At 35.8% G+C, this 11,364-nt stretch overlaps 2 pseudogenes; one reads left to right on the top strand and one right to left on the bottom strand.

Moving 5' to 3' along the window:
• Positions 1 to 1,163: 1,163 nt before the first annotated feature.
• On the bottom strand, positions 1,164 to 2,402 carry LOC143549980 (putative aspartic proteinase GIP2 pseudogene; annotated as a pseudogene).
• Positions 2,403 to 5,913: 3,511 nt separating this feature from the next.
• Positions 5,914 to 7,121, top strand: LOC143549964 (putative aspartic proteinase GIP2 pseudogene; annotated as a pseudogene).
• Positions 7,122 to 11,364: the final 4,243 nt, after the last annotated feature.

Here is an 11,364-nt window from a genome sequence, read left to right as displayed (position 1 = left end):
GGTACCACACACGAGGAGGTGGCTTGGGGAATTGGAAGACCACTCCCACCTCCCTTAGTTAGGACGACCCATATAGTTTAGTATGACACAACCCATTACGAATATGTACACAATTAAATCACTAAAACCTTTATAACTAGTAGCCGATTAGTAACTTGCCACCCAAACACAGTTATATATATGTGTGTGCATCCACGTAATTAGTAAATAACAGAATATGTGTGTAACAATATCTTTAATTAGTGAACCAATCCTATTAGGTTTACTTTTTGTCATCGATCTGGTCTTTGTCTAAGGCTTTCACACACGCAGTAAGAATGCCAAAAAACTAACATATCAATCTAACAATAGTAAAGATGGCAAAACAGTTTACATATCACCCCTAAAACCAACTAAAAACGGCTTTATGGTTAGTTCAATTCAATTGCGAATAATATTGAAAATATTAGTGAGTTTACTGTTTTAATTGTTGAAAGTCATTTTGTCTTGCCCAAAAACTTTCTTTATTTTCATTGGAGAAAGATTCTCCCTCTTGTTTAGTTGCATTAAATAATATTAGTTCTAATATACCCGTGTTTGTTTTGTATGTTGGTTTGGGCCGAGTTCAATTTGAGCTTGACTTACTCATGGTGGGCTCAAGTTCTACATGTTAAGTATGTGGGCTTGGAAGGCAAGCTAGGCTTGGAGCATAAGGAAAAGAATTGGGCTGGCTAGTAGTTGTTCCAGATCCAGATGGTTGTGTGCTCGTTTATTATAAACTTGGAGAAGGATTTCGTCTTATCCATTCGTGTTGCTCATATCTTGTTTGTTCTCTCCCGTTTGGTCTAGGGTATCATCACATTGATGTCCCAATTATATGTATGAGTGTATTCGTTTGATTATGTGCTGTAGCATATCGTTGTGTTGATGATTTGTAGTTTTCGTTAGTATTGATATTCAGATATGTGTATTTGTGACAATGCTCTAAATGAAACATCAATTGCACTGAGAATAATGAGAAACAAGAGAGAAACCAGGTATGTAATAAGAAGCTTTTATTTATTATCCATTACATGGAAAGAGTGAACATGTTATGTCTTAAACAGAGAAGAAAGAAACTGACTGACAAATTAAGCAAAGACGAGCAAATATTCAAATCACAAAGCTTCTGAGTTTGAGTTATTCTAAGCGATTGGTGTAAAGTTAAAGTTGGCACATGAAGTTGATCTTCCAAGAAGTGATGAGCTGAATCCGAGCCTTGATGCTGAAACATCAAAATCTAGTAGATTGTCCTCAATTTGATGTCTTCCAATAACCACTGAAACATCAGGTTTTATATTCATCCCTGCTTCAATAAATCCAAGGCATAAAACGTTCTTGTTCACCTTAACCATGGAATTTGCACCACGAATCCTCCACACATTCTTGCTTTGCAATTCAAGGTCGATGGAAGGTACACGTGGACCTAGACGTGTGCGACTGATGTTCTTGGAGTAAAACATGTTTCAAGAGGCGTAACACCAAAAACTCTTTTCACGTTCTTCGGCATTGCTTTCACAAAGGCAGCAACTACAGTAGTGTGGATTGATCTTTCCATGACAGTGTAAGCATAGGCGGTGCTAATAGAAATCCTTCCCAAACCATGTTCATTGATGGATAACTAAGTCTTATGGAACCCATTGACTCATTTTGCGTTGATTTAAACAATTTGACTCCAATGTAGTACTAGATATCGTTTGGGTCAATCGAGTTTATGAGGGGAGTGTAGGTAAGAGAAGATGCCGGCGCAACACAGATCCTGCACTAGGTCTCGTTGAGGAGCTCAAACATAGAGCGAATTTATTCTCAAATAGAAACTAAGAGGATAACTGAGCGGGTAGTGAGGCTTTAGTCCTCCCAAGGCCCGAGATGCCAGTAACCCCTCTAGCAAGACTATCACTAAGATCATTAGCTACACAAACAAAGAAAAAATGAGGGACGGTCAGCATTGTCCCAACGTTGGTCGATTTTATCTGGAATACGTCTGAACCCAGATCACCGAAAGACATGGAACCAGATTCGGGATTATATGTAATACGTTGGCAAGTGTTGTAGCAGCCAGGGGCAGGAGATGGGCATGCTGGTTGGGTAATGCATGCATTACTGGTGTTTAGGATACGGCGTGAAGCAGAGCCACAAAGGACGGGACGGTAGGTGGAGGAGATGTAGCCCCGCTCGCAGTTGACCCACAAGTAGAGGCCACCGAGATCTAGTGTTAGTTTGACAGGGACAAGAGGTGTTCTTTGGGAAATTTGTGTGACGTATTGAAGTGTTGTGGCATCTTTAGTAACTCGGAGAAGAGGATGGAGTGATGTTTTGGCGACACGCGAAGACACAACACATAACAAACACAAGAAAACAAAAGGGAAGGAAGAAGAAGCCATTGATTTGAAGAGATGAATGATATTGGCAAATGTAGCAATCTTAATTTATAGATGTATCTATTTATTTGTTTATATTTAGGTATATTCCCATGAGGTTAATTGTTTCTTTTTAATATATTTATTAAGCTTCATATAACATTCATGAGGTACTTATATTAATATTGCCAGCTAATTGAAAAACTTGTTAACTTTTCTTGAATTCAAACATTAAAAAATAATAAAGTTTTGTGCCAGACCGTGTTAGAGCATTCTTAATCTGTTCCCTAAAATTATGTGAGAGAGATTTGTAAATTATATGGTATGGTTATGAGTGGTTGTGAGTAGAGGAGAGAAAAAGTTTATATGGGAAAGTTAAATTTGAGGTTTTACTGTAGATACTATATAATTTTTTAATATTTTCGTTAAGTAGTTGTGAGTGAAAGAGAGAGAAAATATGATGATAAAGGTATAAAAAAATATTATTTAATTAAACAGAAGAGAGAAAATACAGTGTTTTTAGTGTAATTATATGATATATATGGATATAGGGTAGAGAACGGGCTGGGAATGCTGTTATTCATTTGGTTAAACATGTGATCTCTCTATCGAAAACAAAGCAAGTTTAGTGATTTTAAGGTAATCGGTGAACATATGTTTAATTTATTATTTTGATCATCATGTTTAATTTAATTAATTTACTAGTATACAAGCATATACCAGACTGATTTTAATTTTTATGTTTTGAAAAAGCTTAAGATTATATTAGAACACACAAACAGCTAAACGGGGAAAAAACAAAGTTACATAATCATCCATGAGTTTTTAGGCTCTCTACTAACCTTTATTTTGACTTTTGAATTCCTACGTACTTGTGTTAGCTCAATTGTTGTTTGGTCCAAGTGTAAAAGCCCAGCCTAAGAGTTATTAGGGTTTTAATATATTTGATAATGTCTTGGCTAGCAAGTTTGATTAGTCTATATAAACCGAGTTATGGTTAGACATTAGAAAAAAGAAGTTGGTGTAACCAAGTTAGGGTTCATCAAGAGTCAAACCGAGTTAGGGTTTGAGGATTGTAATCAGTTTTTTGAGTTAGATTTTCTGATTAATATAAATGAGAGTTATTCGTTACTTGGTGTCTGATTAGCGATCTAGGACTTGAACTTAGAACATCATAAAAAAATAATTTACAATTTCGTCAAACATATGAACCATATGATCATTCTTTTTGAACTCCGAAGCAAATATCGTGTTGCTCATGTGCCTCCAGAGCACCCATCAAGTTGCCATAATAATAGCTTCCATATATCTTTAATCTTCTTTCTTTGAGAAACTTGTTGTATCCAACCAGAACACTATATCCGAAGGAATTAAAAAAGATGAAAAAGTCACCGGACGTTGGATTCCAACTTCTAGCCACCAACTCACAATCGCCAAGCACATGTTCATTCGTCTATGCCCGAAACAAAAGGAATAAAAAATCAATGAGAGACCAGAACCAAGATTAGCAACATTAGTTTTCATGCAAGGTTGATCTAAAAGAACTCTTTTGGCCAAACTATTCACTTTCCTAGTAACCAACCGATTACACCTAGTCGAACTAACATCCTCTGGAAGAACATGAAGATCAATAATGTTCCTTACCGACTTAAGTGTAAAATCCGACTTCATATCCATCTCCTTAATCCAACTATTTGAATATGTATTAATAGCGATCTGATTTATAATATTACAAAGGTACTTAAACGTACTGAGCCTCATTCGCCCCCTCTCCTTAAGTAGAGCGGCGCCAAGACCATTTCCACTACCAATCCTGCAAACGAGACCCAAGAGTACGATTTTCCTCGTTTACTAACCTGAATATATGAGAAAATTGTCGTCTAATAGTACGATCCCCTAACTAATACTCACTTAAAAATGATGTGGTCATTCCATTTCCCACCTTTCACATTATTGTAGATATGGGAATACTATATTTCGAGTGCAAATCAGACCAAGTTTTAACTATCTGATTCCACACACCATTTCCTCTGCTCAAATAAGACCCAATCGTGAAACCCCGTCTTCCCCATGAAACGATTTTATAACCTTAACCCATGGAAGATTAGGGTTACTAACGAACCGCTATCACCATTTTTGAAGCAACACATAATTGAAACTCTCAAAGTCCCTATACCCAATCCTTCTTTGTCTTTAAAAGCCATCACTAAATTCCATTTCACCCACAATAATGTTATCTACTATACGCCATCCCCTCCCCCCAAAAAAAATTAGATCTCAAGGGTTCCAACGTTTATTTTTTATTTTCACCAGCATTAAATATAAAGACAAAAAACAAATACCTAGAGAACCCAGCACCTAAGTAAGCAACATAGCTCTTCCACCTATAAGTTAGCTGACAACAACACCATGATTATCGATCAGGATACCCTATCCGTTGCAGCCAGTGCTCGTTTGCGCGCGCGTGAGACAACATTTTAGATTTCCATCTCCAGGGTCTTTTGTGGAATCTTTCTGTTGATAGTATGCCAGCCACTAATCATCCCCATATTCCTTCCCACCTGAAGGCCAGGAAACACGAAAGTTGAAAGGAATACTCGAAAAAGACATTATATGGAATGGATTAAAAGGATTGGTCATCCCAAAATTAGGATTCATTTTTTGTCGCAAATATTCACTTGTGGCATACCATTTCTCGATCGATTGACGCAATTTTTCTGCCGCGTGTACATTCCCATAATGATGGTGTTTTTCCAAAATAAAACTTCGTTGTTCAGCGTCTCATCCCATATGATCCACCCCGATCAGTTTTGGAACCCCCACCCATCTAAGCTCAACTTATGGAAATTAATCTTCAAGCCGAACTTGGAACAATGAAAGGCCTGGCTGGTATTTGACGAGCGGTCTCAACGAGTTGGTGCGGATAGTACTGTAGAAAAATTTAGTCCCTGATTATTTTTTTTTTAATACTTTTGCAGTTTATATCAGAGTTATAGGTCTCGGCTAATACCAAACTTTATCACTTGTGATAATATGTCATTTTATTTGTAAATATATGTTACAATAAAAGGTCGAATAATTTCTATGCCAACTTGTTGTATAATAAAAATAGGACATCAACTCAAGCATGTGCATAATTAAACATGATGCTCAAACTAATAAATTTAACATGATGCTCAGGAGTTTTGCTCCCTTTTCAAAATTAAAAATTTAGAAAAAGTACCTTAAAAGCAATAAATATGCTTTCTTTGATAGATAAGATCAAACGTGATATCGAAAAAATAACACGGTCTGACAAATAATTATATTATAGATTTATAGTATAAAAAGTTTGAATTCATGCATAATTAACAACGTTTTGCATTACCATCAATACAAAAACCAGTTATCGATCACAGGTTGTCAACAATTATCTAAATTTAAGGGAATATAAAAAGAAATAATTGGCCTCATGGGAATATACATATATTAATAAATGAACTGAAGTGTCTATAAATTAAGATTACTTCATTCGTCAATATCGTTCATCTCTTCAATGGCTACTTCTTCCTTCATATTTGTTTTCTTGTGTTTGTTCTGTCTTGTGCCTTTCTCTATAGCCAAAACATCATCCCGCCCTCTTCTAAAAGTTACTAAAGATGCCAAAACACTTCAATACATCACCCAAATTTATCAGAGAACACCTCTAGTCCCGGTCAAAGTAATCCTTGATCTTGGTGGCCTCCACATGTGGGTCAACTGCGAGCAGGGCTACACCTCCTCCACCTACCTCCCAGCCCATTGCGGCACCGCTCCATGCCGACTTCTCAACACCACTGGCTGTATGATTAGCAACACTTTATGCCCATCTCCAGTCCCTGGTTGCAACAACAACACTTGCCAGCATATTGCATATAACCCCGTCTCTCACTTCACCTATTTTGGCGATCTTGGTGCAGACGTATTCAAGATCCAGTCCAACGCTCTGTCAGTACTAACCGTCCCTCGCTTTTACTTTGTATGTGCTCTTACTTCAATTAGTGACGGTCTCAGTTGTCGTCTTATTTTCGATTTGATTATAAATTTGCTCTATGTTTAAGTTCCTCAACAAGAACTAGTGGCGCAGTGTTCTTTGGTAATGTTAACCCGCCATTTTCTCTTACCTACACTCCCCTAGTCTTAAACTCAGTTGGCAACAGTGGGTATATTGGGGATGCCTCACCCAACTACTACATTGGAGTCAAGTCGTTTAAAATTAATGGCAAACGAGTCAAAGGGTTCAATCGAACTTTGTTGTCAATCGATAAATATGGTCTGGGAGGGACGTTGATCAGCACTGTTGACCCTTACACTGTCCTGGAAACAACAATATACAACGCTGTAGTGGCAGCATTTGTGAAAGCAATGCCGAAGAAGGTGGAAAAGGTTCCTAATGTTGCACCTTTTGGAGCATGCTTTAGCTCCAAGAACATCAGTACCACCCGTCTAGGTCCTGTTGTACCTTCCATCGACCTTGAATTGGAAAGCAAGAATGTGTGGAGAATATACGGTGTAAACTCCATGGTTAAGGTGAATAACAGCGTTTTATGCCTTGGATTTGTTGACGCGGGGAAACAAATTGGCATATCAATGGTTATTGGAGGTCATCAAATTGAGGATAATCTACTAAAATTTGATCTTTTAGAATCAAGGCTCGGATTCAGCTCATCACTTCTTGGACAATCAACTTCATGTGCTAAGTTTAACTTCACATCAACCACTTAGAACTGGAATTGGATTCTGTTGAGGAATAATTCAAATTATATAGAAGGAATCAAAAGAAGGGGTCAGATCAGAAGCTTTGTGATTTCAACATTTAGTCAGTTTGTTTATTCCTTATTTAAGGCAAAAAATTCCATACACGTTCTCCTTTCCAGTATGTAATTCATAAACACTGATTTCAACATATCAGTGTTTATTCCTAACATGTTCTCCTTTCCGGTATGTAATTCATAATAAATGAAAGCTTCTGATTACTTGAGATCTCTTTATTTCTCATTGTTCTTTGTAGGATTAATATATAATTCATCTACCAACAAATTCCCTTACTAGTAATAATCACAACGTACTATGATGTATATTAAATTTACCAATTGTTGGGTTTTATTATATGGATTGCAATATCAAGATAAGCGGAAACTTGGAAATCTTCACCAAACGCAAAAAGTATCGCATAGGCCAGATTTGTATAAATAGAGTGCTTGTATGTTTAGAATGTATGCGTGTTCATTTTGTGTGTGTAATGAGAGTATGAGATTAGCCACCTGAGGGGAGCTCACATCGGGTTGGCATGGAGCTTAATGTGTATGTGCGCGCGCGCGCGTGTATGATTGTAATCACTTAGTCATGTTAATCATTCCATTATAATATATATGCTATGTTCATGTGATATCATTCGGTCCTATTGATTCGATCTCACACACACGTACACACATCCGTCTCATTGTAATTCAATAACAATCTGGATCATTAGGACTTTACACCAATGGAATTTTATGATGGTGATTTAAATTAATATTCAGCTTAAAGAAATAATGGTGTTAAAAGTAAAATCAAAATCATATTAGATGGTTAATAAAGTCAAATAGTAAGTTAGACAAAGTTGAGGGGGCTAATTACGTGTTGGCTAAACTTGAGGTGTTGTACTTGTTAAATGAGAAATAAGTTTGTTAATGTTTCGTTAGCAGGAGAGGTTAGTTGGTTACTATAGCCGTAGAAGGGTTTGTTGATGAGTTAGTTCAATTCATTCAACTAGTTTGCATTTGTCCTTTGTAATCTTTATGTTCTAAATAAATAAGATCAGTCATTGATGTGTAAGTTGAATTGTTCATTTCTATGATGTTCATTTCTTAACAATTAGTATTGGAGCCTTGTTAAGGCTCGATTCTAATGGTTCCATTTGGGGGTTAATCGAAGATCAAGATGGTTTAAAGGAAGTTCAAATTTGAGAAATTCAATGCAAAGAATGAGTTCAGTTTTTGGAGGATAAAGATGCGTGCTCTTCTAGTTCAGGGGCCATTAGTTGCGCGCTATTAAGTGAAGCGAATTTTTTCACGGCTTTTTAATTCATAAAGAGAAAGAAATATATTCTTGAGAAAGTTCATAGCGTGATCATATTGAGCCTTGGTGATCGTATACTCATAGAAGCATAAGCATCGATAGAAAGTGTGAGGCACCGATAACCCGGCACCTTACATGGGCTGGATTTACTCATAAACAAAGTCTAAATCAAAGAAACACAATTCATTTGTAGCGGAAACACAAAACTTTAAACCTTTAAACTCTATACTAGGATGCCAATCTTCATTATGGAAAGCCGGGTATACACTACAAGCTCAGTACGTTAATTTATACTACTTGCATGCATAATAAAAGTCAATTACGCTGAGTGAGTTTTAGTTTAATATAGACTAACCGTTATAGTTACTAATTCATTAACATTCATAACAAAATACTTCTCATACATACATACATACATTTTAACTATATTTTTAATTATCTTGATACAACTCTAAATCTTCAAGATGATGATGAATCTTGAACGTTCTTTTTCTACGGCTACTCTCTCTACGAAGGAGAAGCTAAAGGAATAAGATGGCTAGATATTTTTAATGGGGGGGGGGTGTTATATATAATCAACTTTGATTAACGAGATAATGACTGATGTAACACAAAGTGTACATCTTATTGTATTAAATTATCCTCATATTTTGGTTAAACTCCATGCAAATTCATTGTATTTGATACTTATTTAAGTTGTTTATAAATTTGCAGGTTCAGGCGCTCGCCTGAAAAAGAAATGACAAAAAGAGGACGTTCCCAGGACAAAATCCATGAATTTGCTAACCATGTACGACCGTGCAAATCATGCACAACCATGCCGAGCCACCAAGACCTGGTACGAGCCAGTGCCAAGCTAGTGCGAGCCATTTTTGACTCGCACGACCGTGCAGGATCTTGGCATGACCGTGCCAACCCAGAAGATCAAGCCTGTGCATGCCAGTATGCGAGCTAGTGCCTTGAACAAGAAGATCATGCGTGACAGTACATCAGCCAGTGCCGTGTATACACGACCTTGCCACTTTTTGGCATGACCGTGCCAAACATTCAAGGCAACTGCAAGATTGATCGAGAGAAAGCAAGACGTTGACTTACTATATCTGGGCACGACCGTGCACTTTTAGGCACAGCCGTTCCAGTTGACCAGACAGCTTATAAGACTTCAATTCTCTTCATTTATGGTGTGGAGCCTAGGGAATTCTCTCTCAACCTTTGAAAAATAATTTGTGTGTTCTTTTGAGAATTTGAAGGCTTCCATCATCCTTAGATCATCCATTCCATAATTTCAATCTTTGTTCATCTAGTTTACATTTATTTGTTCTTGAACATGGTTTGTAAGCTTGCTGTTATTTTTATTGTTGTTGTATTAAGCCTTATGGGCTAAATACCTAGACAATGTTAAAGCTTTTAATAATGCGATTTATTATATATGCATGATTATGGTAATTGGTTTTCTTTCAAGAATATGTTGAAGTTATGAATTGATATTGATGGTGTTCATGTTTATTAGAATTGCATTCCTTGTTAGTCTTACAAATGCTTAGGCATTCATGTTGGAAAACTATATTCTAGATGCTTGTTTGTAAACTTTGAATGCTCATATTTTCTTTGTTTACATTACTAAGTTAGGAATGACTAGTAAATATTAGCTTGGTTATAATATTATTGATGAGCATGAAACCCTACACTTAATATTGGAAAATTGATGAGTGTTGTTATGATTCTTGACTTGATGATGACTTGCTACTTAAACTTTCATAAGTTGATGTTTAATTCATGAGTTTAGCTTGTTTAGTGTAATCTTAGGTAGTTAGAATGTTGTTCATGCTAGCTTTTCTTTGATTATGAGACTTTGTTGTTTTGACAAACAAGTTAGTCTATATTTATTTCTTGATTGAAACCCATCATAATGATTATTTGTTAGTATTAGGTTGCTTGATTGCAATCTAGTATTTATGTTTAGATTCATGATGCTGTACCATATCATTGCTATTTTATCATATTGGTGGAGTGGATTCATGTCTAGGTAGTTTTGTTGGATCGATTGTTCTTGTCTTTTTAGTTTCTTTGTTTGATTATATGTTAGTTTAATTAGTCTAAAAATTCACTTTGATCTATTTGTTCGGTTTATCAATTACAAAGATTTAGTATTAGAAAATCACCGTGTCCATGGATTGACATTCGGTTCTTGCCGACGCTTTATTACAAACGATAGTTACACTTATCTTTCGTGTGTTGTTTAGTCGTAGGTGAAAACCTAATTTTAAAACCCCAATTTGTGTGAAATTTTTATCCAAATTTATAAATAAATCCATACACGTCAATGACCTCTACATTTCTAAAATAAACAATTCAAGCTCAAACTATAAATTATACCCACTTTTATTAATTAACAAGCTCACGTCTTTACGAATTTCAGTGTGTTACAAGAAATATCAAAAGAAGTATCGATGGCTGAAGTATAAAAAAATCAAATTTACCAACATAAAATTAGCTAGTTTTACCTATATAAATTGAGGTGCGTGTTCATGCTCATGATGAAACAATGAAACTCAATGCTGCAGATGAAGAAAGTTTAAGCCCAACACTTCTAATATGTTTGCGCCAGCCACCCAACACCTTTTAATACTACGACCTCATTAGGGTGTGACTAGGGATGGCAAATGTGATCCATGAGTTGAATGAGTTGTAATAAAACGTATATAATGAGTCAGAATGGGTCAAGCTAAAAAAAGAATATGATTGAAATGAGTCAAAACGAGTTGACATTTCTTGGGTTTTTTTTTTATTTTTTTATTTTTTTTATGAAACGAGAAAATCGAAGGAAACTTTTTAGTTTTTTTACATTTATAGTTTTTGATTTATATTTCAAGTTATAATTTTTAATTATTTTTTTTTGAATATTTTA

Source organism: Bidens hawaiensis, unplaced genomic scaffold (assembly GCF_021521415.1).
Source record: "Bidens hawaiensis isolate Kalapana, Puna unplaced genomic scaffold, B.hawaiensis_p1.1 tig00015877_1, whole genome shotgun sequence".
NCBI classification, from domain to species: domain Eukaryota; kingdom Viridiplantae; phylum Streptophyta; class Magnoliopsida; order Asterales; family Asteraceae; genus Bidens; species Bidens hawaiensis.
This window is presented reverse-complemented; position numbering and strand designations above follow the sequence as displayed.